This window comes from Echinops telfairi, unplaced genomic scaffold (genome assembly GCF_000313985.2).
Source record: "Echinops telfairi isolate 266 unplaced genomic scaffold, ASM31398v2 ScPeMD7_3;HRSCAF=10, whole genome shotgun sequence".
Classification (NCBI taxonomy): Eukaryota; Metazoa; Chordata; class Mammalia; order Afrosoricida; family Tenrecidae; genus Echinops; species Echinops telfairi.
The window spans coordinates 20,833,217-20,851,837 of NW_022103899.1; positions in this window are offsets into that span (position 1 = coordinate 20,833,217).

Consider the following 18,621-nt stretch of genomic DNA (forward strand, 5'->3'; position numbering starts at 1 on the left):
CATACATCCATTGTGTAAAGCACATTTGTACATTTGTTGCCATCATCATTCTCAAAACATTTGCTTTCTACTTCAGCCCTTGATATCAGCTCCTCATTTCTCCCCCTCCCTCCCCACACCCTCCTCCATCATGAATCCTTCATAATTCATAAATTATTATTATTTTGTCATATCTTACACTGTCCGATGTCTCCCTTCACCCACTTTTCTGTTGTCCATCCCCCAGTGTAGTATTAAATTAAATTTGGAGGGGAGGGAGGGGGGCCACCAGCCCCACCCGCTGCTACTACCTCACGGGTTCAGTAAGCACAATTGTATGGTTGAGATATATAAGTATTATATTAAAGTCATTGAGAGCATGAGAGATACAATAATGCAGTCAGACACATTATATGGTAGCATTGCTCACCTCAGCCTAACTTGGTGGTCCACATGGAGAGAGGGGGAAGGGAAGGAGGGCAAGGGAACAAGGAAGAGAGGATGGGAGAGGAGAGGGGAGAGAGGGGAGCCAGAGAGAGAGGTCAGAGAGGGGGTCAGAGAGGTCAGAGAGCTCTATATTGCTGACCCACACCTATATACCTTTTGGGGGCATGCCAGCCCACTAATTATAGGTAGAGACATATGTCACAGGGAGGGGTTGCACTATAGGTTACACAGCAATGAGAAGGGGTGGTCTAGGGACATACACGCAATAGGAAGAGGAGGGATTGGGGTATACACTTGACAAGATGGGCGGATCCCAGATTCAGGATGTCACAGAGCCAGATTGGCCTGTTCCTGGCCCAACTGATAGAGACCATTATCAGTAAGATGCGAACTCCGCCCACAGGAGCCTGTCCATTGTCCCCAGCAGCAGGCCCAGTGCAGTCTGGCAACTGATCGCCCTCAGGGGAGGGAATGCCTGCCTGACCATCCCCCACACCCCAGGGAGGAGGTTATATGTAGATCCCTGTAATCTGTTCCCCCTTTCTACCTCACCTTCCCTCCATCCTCCAGGTATCACCACTCTCACCACTGGTCCTGAAAGGATCATCTGTCCTGGATTCCCTGTGTTTCCAGTTCCTGTCTGTACTAGTGTACATCCTCTGGTCTATCCAGATTTATAAGGTAGAATTGGGATCATGATAGTGGGGGGAGGAAGCATTTAAGAACTAGAGGAAAGTTGTATGTGTCATCGTTCCTACCCTGCACCCTCCCCGCGACTCTTCTGTAAGGGGGTGTTCAGTTGCCTAGAGATGGGCTTTGAGTCTCCACTCTGCACTCATCCTCATTTACAATGATATGGTTTTATGTTCTTTGATGCCTGATACCTGATCTCTTCGACACCTCATGCTCACACAGGCTGGTGTGCTTCTTCCATGTGGGCTTTGTTGCTTCTGAGCTAGATGGCCGCTTGTTTTTCTTCAAGCCTTTAAGACCCCAGATGCTATATCTTTTGATAGCTGGGCACCATCAGCTTTCTTCACCACATTTGCTTATGCACACATTTGTCTTCAGTGATCATATAGGGAAGGTGGGCACTCGCTGATATGATTTTTTTGTTCTTTGATGTCTGATACCTAGTTCCTTCGACACCTCATGCTCACACAGGCTGGTGTGCTTCTTCATGTGAGCTTTGATGCTTCTGAGCTAGATGGCTGCATGTTTACCTGCAAATCTTTAAGATCCCAAATGCTATATCTTTTGGTAGCTGGACACCATCAGCTTTCTTCACCACATTTGCTTATGCACACATTTGTCTTCAGCAATTGTGTGGGGAAGGTGTGCATCATGGAATGCCAATTTAATAGAACAGTGTTCTTGCATTGAGTAAGTACTTGAGTGGAGGCCCAATGTCCATCTCCTGCCTTAATATTAAACCTATAAATATATGCACCATCCTTTATAAATATATTTACATATGTACATGCCTGTATTTAGACCTCTATAAATGCCCCTTGCCTCCTAGTTCTTTCCTCTTTTTTCCTTTTACTTTCCTCTTGTCCCACTATCATTCTCAGCCTTCATTTGGGTTTCAGTAATTTCTCTCGTTACATTGCCCTTGCTGAATCCCTACCAGGCCTCTCACACCCTCCTTGCCACTAATTTTGGATCACTTGTTGCTCCCTTGTCCCTGGGTTGGTCAATATCACCTCCTTTCCCCCGCCTCCTCCTTTCCCAAGTCCCCCTGGAACCATCGGTGCCGTTTTTTTCTCCTTCAGACTGTTCATCCAGCCTATCTTATCTAGATAGAGCTGCAGACATAATAATATGCACCAAAAAACAAGGCATAGTAAGACAAAGCGACAAAAAAGAACACAACAATGACAACAAAAAAGAAAACCAATGACCCAGAAAAGAATAATTTTTTTTTAAAAAGAAAAAAATTTTTAATTTTTAGAAAGAAAGAAAAACCTGTAAATAGATCAAGGTCTGATTTTTGACCTCTAGGCATATCCTCCAGTCAAGTCTGATGGGGTGCCATGCTCTGGCCCCGGGGTATCCTTTGCACTCCCTCGGGAGCTCCCTGCTCTGCTCCCCCGTTGCTCTGCCACAGGCCCTCTGTGTTTTCCCTTGGTGTCGCGGGATCAGACTGGGCCAATCCCAACACTGAGCCTCTAGTGTTGTCCCCAGTAGGGCCATGGGTCAGTGAGGGACATCGTGTCTCATAGTGGGATCAGCCATATGTGCATTAGCTGTTCAGAGCAGGGATATCGTCCTCCAGGTCTGGTGGGCCAAGATGCACACACTTTTTTTTTTAAGTCCTCTTGTATTAGTACAAACATTTAACTGATATTTGATACAAGCTGTGCCTAACTATTCTGACTTACATAAAAATTCAACTTAAAGGCTGATGTAGGAACAGAACTCATTCTTTTCCAGGGACTGTCTTTATTCTAGATTTTAATAATGAGAAAACTTTTTTAGAAAATATTCTTGCCCTTATGGAGTTTACATTCTGGGCATAGAGATAATGAGTAAAATACAGTGTCTGATAACAAATGCTGTGCTTATAAAAGGGAAAGCATTTTAATAGTACACAAACGTCAATATTTTACCTGTCACCAGAACAGTTTCCTTGGACTCCTTTTGCTGCTGAAGAGCACGGGGAGGGACTCAGGGAGGAAAATCCGTCCTTTCCAAACCTCGAAAGTCCTCTCAAATAGAAGGCTCTTGCTGTTCCCCTTCGGTTCACTGTCCTGCAATCTGACTGCTCTTCCACTCAATTAGGTTGTGGTGAGGACTGGATTAGATCGTGATAACTTATTATAGGATAAATGTAGTGTTTTGAAATAATTAAATATGATACCAAAAACCCCACATTATTGTTTAGCCATTTAGATGGAGTATCATCAAGGAAACTGTTTTGGGTGGCATGTTACAAGATTATTTTTGTCATGAATTGTATTTTGTCTCCATAAGTGTGTTGTAATTCCCAACATCTATGCTTCTGGTTATAATCCCGTTTGGAAATGAGTTGTCTGTGTTATTTTAATGAGACAGGATTAGTACTAAGTGTGTCTGGATTCTATCTCTTTTGACATATAAAAGAGACAGAAAAATGGAAAACAGCAGAGCTAGGAGAAGATTGATACCAGGCCACATGAAACCCTCCCGGAAACCAGGAAGCAAGCTGAAAGACCAGACCCTCTGTCAGAGACAATGCAGGACTCTAAATTCCAAGTTCTCCCCTCCAAAACAAGGAGCCCTGGTGGCACAGTGGACTGCCTGTGGAGCCATGAACAGCAAGGTCAGCGATTCAAAGCCAGCAGCCACTCCATGAGAGAAAGATGAGACTTTGTGTTGAAAACAGTCTCAGAAACCCACAAGGGGCAGCTCCATTCTGTCTGCAGTGTTGCTCTGAGTGGGAGTCAGATTGACGGGGGGAGTGAGAGCCTCCTAAACTAGGAGAGGATCCATTTTTGTTGTTAAAACCAGCCATTGGTGATATTTCTGTTATAGCAGCGCCAGATCACTAAAATAATCGCTTTGCCCCGTTCCTGTTCAAAATGTTTACCTAGAGCTTGACTGAAGGCAAAAAAACCCCATGATGATCATTTTGAAAATAACACTACATTGGAAGCCAGAGATAATATTGCTAGATAACTAAGATTCAAATTTATCTTGACAAGGCAGAACATTGAATTGAAACCCATGACTTAAAATTAACAGACATGCTAAGACTACTAGAACAAATAACTAAGCCTTTGCTCCTGCATCATGTGGATAAGGTGAAGTAAAAAAGGTTTGATAGTATTTTGATTTTAAAAACTAACAGCTTTAGTTGATCCTTAAATGAACATCAATCAACATTTTGCTAAAAAGACAGAGGGGGCGAGGGAGAAACTTAGGATGAATAATGAAGGAATATCTAAATCAGGATAGGGGATTTCTATCTGGAAAAGAGTATTCACTCCTGAGTACCATACTTACAAGCAACGTTAAGCATTCTTAATGTGTTTTAGACCAAAAAAACAAACACACTGAGACCCGGCAAGGGAGCAAAGGTGGAGATTTGGACAGAACATGTGTGGAGTCCGTGACACATTTCCTGGAAATCCTTGCTACCACCGGATGAAATCCCCATGCCAGTGGAAGTGATCCAGATCTCCTATCCATGCAGACATATAAAACCTGCTGGTATGACTGCAGGAGATGAGAAGCGCCCGGGCCAGTGTGCTGCTTGGGAAGGATCTCTTCTTCCTGGGAGTTTCTTCGAATTTCCTTTCAAGGCCCTGTGCATTCCACAAGTAAATATTTCTCTTGGTAAAATAAGATCCTGATTTCCTGTAACATCCCCCTGCCTTTGATTCAATTTCAGCTTACAGTGGACTTTTGGACAGAGCAGAACTGCTTTTGCGGGTTTCCGAAAGTGTACGTCTTTGCAGGAGTAGAAGGCTCATCTTTCTCCCAAGGAGCTGCTGGTGGATTTCACTGCTGACATTGCAACTCACTACCCAAATCATAATCCACAATCCATGATAAAGAAATATATAGTCTTCATACCATAAAAATAAAGTTGGATAAAGAGCTTGCTATAGGGGAAAAAATAGCCTAGAGGAAACTAATGCAGAATTTATTTAAAAATATTAAGGCTGTTACTGATAACATTATGTCATCATTTTAAAATTCATTAACTGTGGCTTAGAAGAAGCCCTTGACTGTTTACACCTCATTTTTGTTTTATTTTATTTTGTTTGATCATTAAAGGGAATTGAAGACTATTAATTCAGTAAGATTTTTATGGATTAACAAAAATATATCTGTGTACTATAATGCCTGAACAACATCTGCACTCAGTAAGATGTAAATTTTAATTTTCATTGATATAAAAATAGACCAAGACCAGTGATTAAAATTGGTAAAGCTATGCCACAAAATAAAAAAGTCCTTCTAAAAGAGTTACCTCCTGTCAGCACATCTTCCATGCAGACAGAAAATGGCTATCAGAGAAATCAAGAAGGCATATTGCATTGGGTTGAAGTTGGACTAAGTAGTTGCTACATTTCACTTATTAAAAAATGTTTAGATATTCTTTGACATCTAAAATAGTGTAATTCTCTCTAATTTCTTTATCCCTGATGGATGAATTCATCTTCCCCACAAAAAAATATGTTTAAGTCCTATACCCTCTACCTGTGACTGTGTTGTGACCTTATGGGGAGGTAGGTTCTTTGAAGATGTTACAACTTAACATAAGGTCATACTGGATTAAAGTGGATCATAAACCAATTTCAGCAGTATCCTTACAAAGGAAGACAGAGACATGGAGAGACAGACAGAAAAATACCATGTGATGCAGCAGTTACAAACCAAAGAATACCTGGAGCTACCAGAAGCTCTCAGAGAGACATTAAGCAGATTTAAAAAAAAATCTTATTAGCTCTTCATCCACATGTTATACAATTCAATAATTCAATCATATCAAGAAGTAGTACAATTATCACCACATTCCATCCTAGATCATTTTCTTCTTCCTTATGCTCGTTGTTATTCAAACACTGTTTTTCTTTTCTTAATTGTGGTCTCAGTAAGAGTTACCCGGGGAGGCAGAGGGCCAGGGACCACAGGCTGAGCAGCTGACGACCAGAGAGGAGGACTTAGCTGCTGGGTACAAAGGGGTATTACTGTGGACAAATGAGTGTGTCCTCAATATTTTCTGATCCTGGCTTGTGGTAACCAGTTAACTTTCCCCCACAATTGTGAGTGGTTTTTCCCCCCATCATTTTATTGGGGGCTCGTACAACTCTTATCACAATCCATCCATCCATCCATGTGTCAAGCACATTTGTACATTTGTTGCCATTATCATTCTCAAAACATTTGCTTTCTACTTGAGCCCTTGGCATCAGCTACTCCTTTTTCCCCTCCCTCCCCGTTCCCCCCCTGCCCCCATGAACCCTTGATAATTTATAAATTATTATTTTGTCATAGCTTATACTGTCCAACGTCTCCCTTCACCCACTTTTCTATTGTGAGTGTTTATGGGTTCTGTGCAGCCATTGCAACAATGACGAAACCCAGAGAAAAGTAGAGTATTGCAAAAGGAACTGTTAGCGTCATAATAGGGTACAGGCTACAGAAAGGTGCAGGATGGAGGCAGGTCTGGCCTCTGCCTTGTGTCAGTTGGCCATGGACTGGAGTAGAAATAGATTCTCCTTCTCCCTTGTGTACCAAGAAGAGGTCAGGTAGGGCCATTTTCTCAGAAACCCAAAGGAAACTACTTTCGTCGAAAGAGTGGGTTGCTAAGAGAAAATATAGAGAAGTGATAGAAGCAAGTGATAATGTTGGTTTGTTTTGTTCTGCTGAGGTGGTGTGTTTTGTTTTTATTTAATATCAAGGAAGTGAAATGGTAGACACCTTAAAACAAAGATATTTGATTTCTGCTTATTTTGGTAAGCTTTGTTTCCTGATTATTATAATTTGTTTCACTTCCCAGTTCTTATGTCATATTTAAGCTTAAAAGCAGGTGTGTTTAAGCTTTTAAATGTTTATGCCATTTCCTAGAGTCTTCTTTCCTGAAATTCAAATAGCTTCATATTCAGTTTATAAGTATGCTTTTTCTTTTCATGGGAAATCATAACTCATGACTTACTTGGAAATTTACTTTTTAATGTAGGATAAAGATCTACAAATATTTCCCTGGTAAAGAGCTTTTGCCAAAGTAAATAGTTTTTATGTGCTGAAGCTATAATTTGATTGAAATTTGATGGATATTTGTTCTGTTAATCTTTCTGCTTACTTTCCCAAATATTTAAATAGTCGCCTTCCTACTGAAATGTATTAAAAGAATTGAAGTAATAAAACAACATAAGATTAGGGCATATTTTATAATTGCGTAATTTATCAATGTGCAAGAATTTCTAATATTATTAATTCAATAAGGATTTATTGATATATATTACACATTAAACACTTTGCTAATTGCTTGATTTTATCTTAAGCAACTCATTTCCAGACTTCTCATCTCCAAACCTATACGACAGGAAATGTATATTGATTTAAGTCACTAAATTTGTGATATATTTATGGCAGCAATAACAGACTGAAGGTAGAAAAGACTGAAAACCTGTCACAGACTAGAGAAGATGTAAGTGCAGTGTCATATCTTTGATTGGATCCTGAATAAGAAAAGCTTGCCAGTGGAAAAACTACTAACCTCCTAGTAGGATATTTAAAAAACAAATAAGTAACCCCTCCGAACTCACTGGCATAGAGTCAATACCAATGCATGGCAATGCTATAGGAGAGGGTAGGAACTGCCTCTGTCAGTTTCTGAGACCGTAACTGAGGTAGTTTATTGTGCCAACCTGGCCAATGAACACATGGGGGTTAATTGAAGGGTAGAGAGATAAATGGCTCCGTGAGCTTTGCCTTTCAAGCTCTCGGGTCTCTTGCTTTCTGGTCGGACCAGGGTGCAGCTGCCTTAGCCAGTTCCCTCCTCCAGCTGGCAAGGTTCACTTCCTGCAAGACATCTCTGAGGAGAAACCACATGGACCTACCCCGATGCAGCCCAGGGTGCTGGAGCAGCAATGTGGAGACCCCTGCTAGCGCTGAGATGCTTACATGGTCACTGATTCGGCTTTCCTCCTGCAGTAACCGTCATTGGGTGTGTTTTGTGAGATGGAGGAGGACTTTGTGGATTGGTGTTGGACATATGGGTTAATGTTGGACTTGTGGGCTTGGGCAGCACTGGGTTGGGATGTTTTCTTGATGTACACTTAACCTTTATAGAAAACTCTCTCTTATACATATGAGTTTCTGTGGATTTGGTTCTCTAAAGTACCCAAACTAACACAGTAACTCTTTACAGTAGTAGAAAGTCCCATCTTTCTCCCAAGGAGAGGCTGATGGTTTCAAACTGCCCATCTTGTGGATTACAGCCCAGTGTGTAACCACTATGTCACCAGACTATAGTTTAGTTAATCATATTGTACTAATGTTAATTCCTTAATCTGGACATATGTGCCATGCTATACATAAGATGAACACTGGAAGAAGCTGAGTCAAGAACACAGGTGATGGCGCTGCCACAATGATAAATAATTGGAGAACCCAGAAGTAAATTCACCCACCTATGGACAGGTCACTAAGGTGAAAGTAATTACTCCTCATCAGAGGAAAGAAGAGTGATGAAAACCTCAAGGCATATGAAAATGATTACTCCAATGGACTAATGGACCACACCAATATCAGTCTCCACACTCTGAGACTAAAAGAACTGGATTGTTCATGGCTACCACTCCCACCTGCTCACATTAAAAGGTCCTGGTTAAAGTGGGAAGAATGTGGAACAAAACTCGATATCATGAAATGGGACCCTGAGACTATGATCTTTAATGACCCTCGGTCTAGTACTGTGTTAGGATAATCAATCATTTAAGATGAAAAGGGTAGCATTTACCCAAGGACAGGAAGAGGGAGACATGGAAATCGAAAACCCAGAAAGTGGGATAAGTGATGGTACACAGAAGGGATTGTGATGGATGAGTTAGAAACAAGTGGTATGAAAGGTTGAATATAAAACTGTACTCTGTAAATCATCACCTACTTTACAATTTTAAAGTTGTTAAAATTCAGACAAATGCTATTATCTTCACAACCTTGCTTTAATGTAAAATTGTTCTAAAATAAAAAGTTCACTTCACAAAAGTTTAGCTAAGAAAAAAGTGAGATTGAGTAGGTAGTTCATATAGATGATAGGTTTAAAATGGCTAGCATGTGATTGTGTGTTAATTGTTAAAGGTTTGACATATTCAGTTTTCCCAAGCAATTCACCTAACATTTTTCTTGAGAATTTTTCAAGAAAACATAGATAATAAATAAAATGTATATTCTACACATACCTGATCTCAGTAAAATTATGATCAACTAAGTGGCTTTGTACAATACTCACTTTGCTTCCTTTCCATCTTCTTCTGCCAGTTTGTTCTTACTTTTCATTTATTCATTTCATTTCCCAAGTGGTTTCATGCGCTCCTTTCCACTGACTGAAAGAAATGGAACCGGTAAAAGGGAAGCTGTGTCAAGGTGCTGGTGATTTAAAATATTCAAAACTGTTCTTTCAAAATTTGCACTTCAAAAGAATCAGGCGCAAAGAAATACTCAGAGTCCTGACAGCATAATTCTCTAAATATATGAATAAATTTCTCCTAGAAAGTGTTACTTCAAACTCTGTTTCAGATGAAATAGCTAAATCCTGTATTTCATTTAGCCCTCCACATAATTTGGGTAAGATAGAGAGTTTTTGACAATTTTTAAAAAAGTAAATCATAGTTATTCCTTTGAATTTATTAAGCTATCAAACTACAACAGACTATGTATCTTTAATTATTTTCTAGAAAGCTCAAATTATAGTATTAAGTGAATATTATCATTATCTCCATTTTACAAATAAAGAAACTGAGACTAGAAATTAGGAAGTTTGCCCAAGATCAAGCAGGTAGTTCAGGACAGAAATGAGATTTAAATTGACGTATGCAGACTCTGGAGCACAATTGTGTTTGTCTACTCCATAAACGTCCCCTCTTCCATTTCCTGTCCTCTGTCCCTCCGTCCTCCTCCCACTCCCATCACTAATACACACACCTTCAATTGGTGTAACTCAACAAAGCTCATCACTGAAACATGGCTCCCCTTTTAAAATTATGAATGTCGTAGTGTGTCCACTTTTCCATAATAACCTTTGATAAATGGCTTTTCTTTCTTTCATTTTTAATGGGTGGAAGTTTCCCTCAATCTGCAAAGGAGATGGGGGACATCTAACCCCTGAAAGCAGTTTAAGTCATAGTTTTCTTCCTGTCTGCTCCAGAAGTAAAACAGAGACACTTCCGTAGAGAAAGAGAAATGTATGCCAGGAAGTAGTTCACACAGTTGAAGCACGCAGGTTTAGTCCACGCAGGCCCCAGGTCTGTAGTTCAAAGGTTGGAGGCTTCTCCTGAGGCTCCTGAGGCTGATAAATCCAAGACTGGCAGGAAGCCCGGTGGCTGCAGAGGATGAATACATTGTCACCAAGTGCTTTGGCTGCCAATTCAGATGAATCCAAGGTCAGCTGAGAAATTACAGACCTGTGATGATTCCTAGGATCAGCAGGAAATATTGCAGACCGCTGGCTCAAGGCCAAAGAACTGTATTTCAATGAGCCAGATACAAGATTCAGATCCAGCAAAACACAAACTTCTCTACAGAATCCATGTATATATATAGTCCGCACCCATGAAGAAATTTCCCTTCAATTGAGTGTTTCAAGGCTATATGACCTGGGGGAAAAGTGTTGCATCCCACCCTAATCTTCATACAATTGATTTTCTGCTCATAGCAGATCCCATGGGGTCAGGTCATGGGAAAATACTAGATCTGAACTGCTAAACTACTGAGAAGCCAGACCTATCCAAGTTGACACAAAACCTATCATATCTCCTAAATAGCCAAAATGAAAGAGATTATAGAAAGGGATTATAGATTATAGATTAATGAAAGGGATTATAGAAAGGAAAGAAGAATGGAACATTAATTTGTAGCAATTTGAGGACTATACAAATGATATGCTACTTTAATTTTTTTAATCTTTTTATTGGGGGCTCATACAACTCTTACCACAATCCACACATACACCCACTGTGTCAAGCACACAGGCACATTTGTTGCCATAATCATTATCAAAATATTTTCTTTCTACTTGAGCCCTTGGTATCAGCTCCTCATTTTTCCCCTCCCTCCCTTAACCCCCCTCCCTCACGAACCCCTGATAATTTATAAATTATTATTATTAACCCTCACAGCAATCTTATGTGGCACAGATCTTAGAATCCATGCCATATAGGTAATAAAATAGATATTATAAAAATAGACTTCCTCTAAAATCACATGATGAAACAAGAACTCAGGCCTTCCCACAATCATAAAATGATGTCTGGTTCTATTTCCAATGTAACACAAGTAGCAATTAATGTGGAGTGATCTGGGGTACACAGTGTAATGCAGCGAATTGTTTAATAAAGTTTTTCTAGCCATAGCCTTTGTTACTCCCATCAATAAAGCCTTTGTTTTTCTGATGGGTCTGGATAAGAAGGTAGGAGAAGATACTAATTGGATTATACGATACATCATAAGTAATTGTTAACAGGTTTAGCTGTGATTAACATCCTGCTGAATATAAAACCAGCCATTAAAGCAGCAGAAAGGAAGTATCTCACTTCTAGCAAAATAGAGGATTCAGGAGTGAAGAATATCTCTTGAACCCTCAAGAACCCTCCACAGTAGCCCTCCTAATCTAAGAGACAGCTGTGACACCACTGGAGTGGCAGAATAGCCGCAGCAGTAGAACCAGTAGCCAGAGCACAAGACAGAGTGGTACCCTTCCTAGCTCCAAGAGCAAGTAACTCTAAGCGCTTTGGGCAGGAGACTAACTTGTGGAGTAGGGTACCTCTGGGCACTTAATTGGTGGAGCTGGGTTTGCTGACATACAGAGCTGGAGCTGAGTGTCTTAAGGCTGAGTTTTATAGTGGAGAGTCATGGCCTTTGGCCATTTATTGGCAGTCCTAAATCAACTTTGTCACATTGCCAAGACCAAACTACGAAGCTGAAGGCCAGAGTTAGGTCTACCTATGGGCATTACAGAGAATAAATTGTCCTGACTGAACAACTGTATCCTAGGCATTTATACCATATATACTCAAGTATAAGATGATCCGAATATCAGCCAAGGCACATAATTTTACCCCCAAACTGCATTGGAAATGTGCTGAAAAACTCGGCTTATACTCGAGTATATGCATTAACTTGTTAACTTCCCTAATAAACCTTATAATCATGAACAAGGTGCGTTCTGTGTGGCCATGGCAATGAATTATGGAACCCAATTATAGAAGGAGGGGAGTACAGGAGGGATGGTTGGGGTCAGAACAAGAAAAAAATGAATGGTGTGAGACCTCTGCCTTGTGGCAATAGGCTTCGGAGCCAGTGTCGGTCATCAGTGGCCTCCCTGTCATTTCTTCAGGTCTTCCCAAGATCACAAAGTGAAGGTGAACTACTGAGTGTGGCTATATCTCTAGCACAACACAGATAGAAACTCTAGGGTACCTAAGAAATGCATGAATTATAACAGGAAAAACATAAATTGCTTTCCCCAAAATAATACTTTGTCACTCCTTAAGACTTTCTAGTTAATTAGACACACCATTTGGTATTATGTCCATGATACATTGTTGTGATAGTTACATAATTTCATGTCAACTTGAAGATATATAAAAGTGTAGGAGTGCTATTCAACCTGTATTCAATTAGGTGGTATTCAGTCAGGTCACACCCTGAAGGGACCCCTTGTGGGCATGGCCTTCTCATAAGGAGGTCCCTGGGAACACACACACACACACACACACACACACACACACACACCACTCACTCCATACCCCTGTCTCTTTCTGCTTCACTTTCCTAATGGTTGACCCTGATTGCTGACCCTGTGATGCATCCACTGCCATTGGATCTAAAAGACTGTGGACCCACCCACCTGTGATCTTCCTGCATTGTGCATCATTGCGTGTGGTTGCATGAATCCAAAGAGAGACGTATGGACTGATATCAGACGTAGGGACTTGAGTTAGACTGGGCTGGGATATTTGCTTGATGTGTAATTACTTCTTGATATAAAGCTCTCTCCTACTCATATATGAGGGTCACGGAATTTGTTTCTCTAGTCAACCTGGCCTAACACAGTTGTTAAAGGGGGCAAAAACCAAGGTGTTAAGGTATACAGAACAACCTTTAAAGCAATTATATGAAAACCTGAAAAGAATCCAGATGCCCCTCTAAATGGGTATGGTTAAGTAAGTATTTAAGACACTACTATTCAGTCATTAAAATAAACACTTCTCAACAAAGAGTACAGTTTAGCTATAATATCACCTACATGGAACAAGGTACAAAGAAGTATGCATTGGGTGATCATGACTGTCAAATTCCAAGAAGATAAAAGGTCATACCAAAGCATTAAAATGATGGGTGACAGTGAGAGAATTATGACATATATTCTCTAGTTTTGCCACTGTCCATATTTTCTCTAACATACTTCATAGTTTTTATAGTTTTACTAAAAGTAAGTGAGAGTTTAGAAGGAATAAGGAGAATTACTTCACTTAAACCAATCAATAGCCTCCTCTGTGAAGGACACGCACATTTTCCCCCCATTTTATTTCGAGTAATTCAGAATTACTTATTGTAAGTAGATGCTCGCTATTTTAATTAAATAATTTTTAGAAAAAGAAAACATAGGAAAGAGCAAAGAACCCCTCTTCTGCTTAGAAAGTATTTCCTTCACAGTATTACTAAATAGAGAATTATTTGTGATAATGAGTCCTTTTAAAATGCAAATTAATCAAATACCTAAATGAACAAACATCACGAACAGAGAACACACTGTCTCTTTCTGAGTTTTGTTCCTCAGTTTTGTTGCATACTGTCCAGGACCTGCTAAAGTTATCCTTTTCAGCAGTTGGTAATGTTAGCCAATCAATAACTAGTTATTTTGGTCTCTGGGCTGTGGAGGTTCATTTGGCTGCTTAGTCCACTGGACTAATTGTTTTCATTCATCTTCATTTTTGAAAAAAAAATTAACCTTGGCTCCAGATGGACACTTAGGATCTTTTAAAACTCCATTATTATTTACCAAAGTAGGATGCAAAACAATGATGTCTTTGTGGAATGAGTAATGACAAATGACTTTGATGTCCCCTGAGACTATGGTCCTAGGACTCCAGACCCAGGGGTTCGTTCCTTCAAGGTGTTTAGTTCTGGTTAAGAAATGTTCGTAATGTTTTCCCCTTTATGATGAACTATGACAAACTCAAGAAGAATGGCTTCCATTCATCAAAAAGATCATTTCACTATCTATTTTGAATTCCAATGCGGTTTTTGATAGAATAATACAAACATTACAATAAAGACCAGTTAATATAAATATTACTTAAATTTATGTATCAATCAATAAGTCAGTGATGAAGAAATTAAAGAATTCTACCAACTTTTTCAGTTTGAAATTAATCAATCATCTGACCAAGATATAATGATAACTACCAGTGATTGAAATACAGATATTGGAAATAAAGAGGTAGGATCAGTAGTGGAAAATATAGCCTTGGTAATGGGAATGAAGCTGGAGATCACATGATAGAATTTTGAAAGACCAACAACTTCATCATTGCAAGTATAATTTTTCAACACTGTAAATGGTGAGTATACACATGTACCTCAAAATATGGACTAAACAGAAATCAAATTGACTACATCTATGGAAAAAGATGAGGGAGAGGGTCAATATCACCAGCTAAAATAAGGCCAAGGCAAAAAGAGTAGAAAGTGGGATTAGCTCCTTCATGCCACCACCAATTCCTTGAGTCTCATCACCAACTGATAGATGATGCTTTGCAGGTTGCCTAGCACTGGAACTTTCTAGAGTAATTAGTGGCTCAACTGTTAGGGTTTTTCTGGACTCCTTCTCCCCTGACTTAATTATACATTAACCCCAATACAACTATATCACAGAATGGCTATGACCCTAGAGTTATTATAGCACACATTGAGACAATATTTTCACTCCCCATTAGATAGGAACTCACCCTAACAATAAAGTTTGATAATAATAAAATAATAATAATAAGGTCAAGGGTTGACCATGGAGCAGATCATTAATTGCATATATGCAAGTCCAGGTTATCTATCTGAAGAAAATTAAAACAAATAGGCAGAACCAAAATATAACTGAATACAACCATATAACTGAGTATAACCCACTCGAGTTTAGAAAGCTCTCAAGAACAGATTTAATGCATCTTTACAATAATATAAATAAAACAAGTTGCCATCAAGTTGGTTTGATCTGAAAATCAGATGGATTGTGGGATGACATTGAGAACATCATACATAAAGAAAGCAAAAGACCATTCAAAGGGCAGGTAAGAAAGAAGAGACCAAAGTAAACGTCAGAAGAGATGCTGAAACTTTCTCTTCAATGTAGAGTAGCACTATTGTTGTTATTGTTAGGTGCCATCGAGTCAGTTCAAACCCATAGTGATACTAAACACAACAGAAGGACACACTGTCCCATCCTGTCATCATCACAATTGTTCCTATGCTTGAGCCCATTGTTGTAGCCACTATCTCATTCCATCTCATTGAAGACCTTCTCCTTTCTTTCTGCCCCTCTACATTATCAAACATGATGCCATTTTCCAGAGACTGGGCTCTCGTGACAATATGTCCAAAGTATGTAAGCCAACATCTCACGATCCTTGCCTCTAAGGAGCACTCTGCTAACGCTTCTTTGAAGATAGATTTGTTTGTCCTTTCAATAATCTTCTGTTCCACCACAGCTCAAACGCATCAATTCTCCTTATGTCTTCTTTATTCAACCTCCAACTTTAGCAGGCTAATGAAGTGATTGAAAATACCGTGGCTTGAGTCAGGCACACCTTAGTCCTCAACATAATATCTTTGATTTTTGATAATAGAGGTCTTGCACAGCAGATTTACCAAATGAAATCTTTTGATCCCTTGACAGCTGCGTTCATGAGCATTGATTATGGATCCAAGCAAGACAATATTCTTGAAAACCCCAACCTTTTCTCCATTTATCATGATGTTACTTACCTATTGGTCCAGTTGTAAGAATTTTGTTCTTCTTTACATTGAGTTGTGATTCATATTGAAGGCTGAAATCCTTGATCTTCATCAGCAAGTATTTCAAGTTCTCCTTACTTTCAGCAAGCAAGGTTGTGTCCTCTGCATATTAAAGATTGTTAGCAAGCTTTGGCTCAAACTTGATGCCACATTCTTCTTCACAGAAGTCAGCTTCTTTGATGATTTTCTCAGCAAAAAGGTTAAATAAGTATGCTGAGAGGATACATTCCTGACACACGCCTTTCCTGAATTTTAAACCCTGTAGTATTTCCTTGTTCTGGTCTCACATGGTCGGATGCCTTGGCATAGTCAATAAACACAAGTAAACATCTTTCTTACATTCTCAGCTTTCAGCAAAGGTCCATCTGACATCAGCAATGACAAATTGTGTTAGACAGGGTTCTCTAGAAAAACAAAACCATGACACTTATAAATATATGTATATATACACACACACATACAAACAACACGAAGAAATAAACAGCTAATTAGGCCACAGAGCAATACAGAGGGATCAGTTCAACTCACTTCTGTGAGACAGTTAATATACTGACAGTCCTTCAACTCATGAGGGCTGCTGGGTGCAAGTCAAGGAAGCAGACAGCTGAGTCTTCTGTAGAGCAATTCAGGCTATCAGGCCACAGGCAGCAAACAGCAGGGTGGGTCACCAACAGTCAGCCAGATGAAAGGGTCTGACAGTTCCTAGATCAAGTGATGTATACACCAGCAGTGTGGCAAAGCAGGTCTCAAAGAAACCTCAAACTATAGTGAGATGCTCCACGGGTTGGGCATCCCACAGGTAGTGTAGTTTGCAAGTTGAGGCAGAGAACTAGCTAAGGCAGCAGCACACTGGTCTGATCATCAGAAAGCAAGAGACAGAAAGGTGAGGCTCACCAAGCCATTTATCTCTTTGCTCTTTAATTAAACTGCAACCTTGTTAACCCCACATGTGTTTATTGGCCAGGTTGGCACAATAAACCTACCTATCACACACAGTTCCTTGTCCATTTCTAAATCCTGCCTGAATTTCTGGCAGCTCCCTATCAATGTTGGATGATCTGAAGTAAAACTTTTCTTGAGTGGAATATCAATGATATTGTTGTATAACTTAAGGACTATGTTGGGTCACTTTTCTTTGGAAAGAGTAGAAATATGGATCTCTTCCAGTCATTTGGCCAAATAGATATCTTCCAAATTTCCTGGCATAGCTGAGTGAGTGCTTCCAATGCTATATCAGCTTGGTGTCCCATTGATTCCTAGAGCCTTGTTTTTGGATAATGCTGTCAGTGGGCTTGAACTTCTTTCGCCAGCACCATTGATTCTTGCTCATATGCTACCTCCTAAAATGGTAGAAGGCTGACAAGCTTTTTTGGGTAAAGTGACTGTGTGTTCTTGCCATCTTTGGAGGCTTCCTCCGTCATTCAATAATTTGCCCATAGAATCTGTCTATACTGAAACTTGAGGCTTGAATTTTTCTTGCATTAAAGTTTAAGATATGCTGAGTGGATTCTTCCCTTTTGGTTTTCTAATTCTTGGTCTTTGCATAGTTCATTATAATATTTGATTTGGTCTTCTCGACCTGCCCTTTGAAATTTTCAACTAAGCTCTTTGATTCCATTATTTCTTCCATTTGCTTTAGTTACATTACAATGAAGAGCAAGTTTCAGAATCTCTTCTAATATCCTCTTTGATCTTTCTTTCCTGTCTTTTTAATGATACTTTGCTTTCTTCATAAATGATGTTCTAGATGTCCTTTCACAGCTCATCAAATGTCATTAGTGTTCAATGTGCCAAATCTAGTCTTGAAAGGTTCTTGAAATTCAAGTGAGATAGACTCAAAATTGTATTTTGGCTCTCTTAGACTTGTTTTAATGTCTTCAACTTTCTATCCTGAACTTATATAGTAACAACTGATGGTCTGTTCCACAGCCAGCCCAGGCCTAGTTTCCACTGCTGACATTGAGCTTCACCGTCATCTCTCCCCACAGATGTAGTCCATTTGATTTCTGTGTATTCCATCTGGAGATGTCCATGTGTCACCTTTCATATGATTGAAAAAAGAAAGGTATTTGCTATAACGAGTCATTGGTTTTGCAAAATTCTATCATGCAACCTCCAGCTTTGTATCTATCACCAAGGCCATAGTTTCCAACCACTGTTCCTTCCTCTTTGTTTCCAACTTTTGCCTTCTAATTGCCAATATTTATCAATGCCTTTGACTGGAGGTTTGATCAATTTCATTAGAATTCTTCAATTTTTTGATCACAAGCTTTTGTAGTTGGTGCATAAATTCAAAGAATAGTTGCATTGATTATATTTCCTTGAAGATATATAGAAATAATCCTATCACAGACACCATTGCACTTGATGATTGATTTTGCAATGTCCTTTTTGACAATGAATGCTACACTATTTCTCTTGATTGTGTTATTCATAGTATAGTAAATCATATATGTTTCTGAGTCT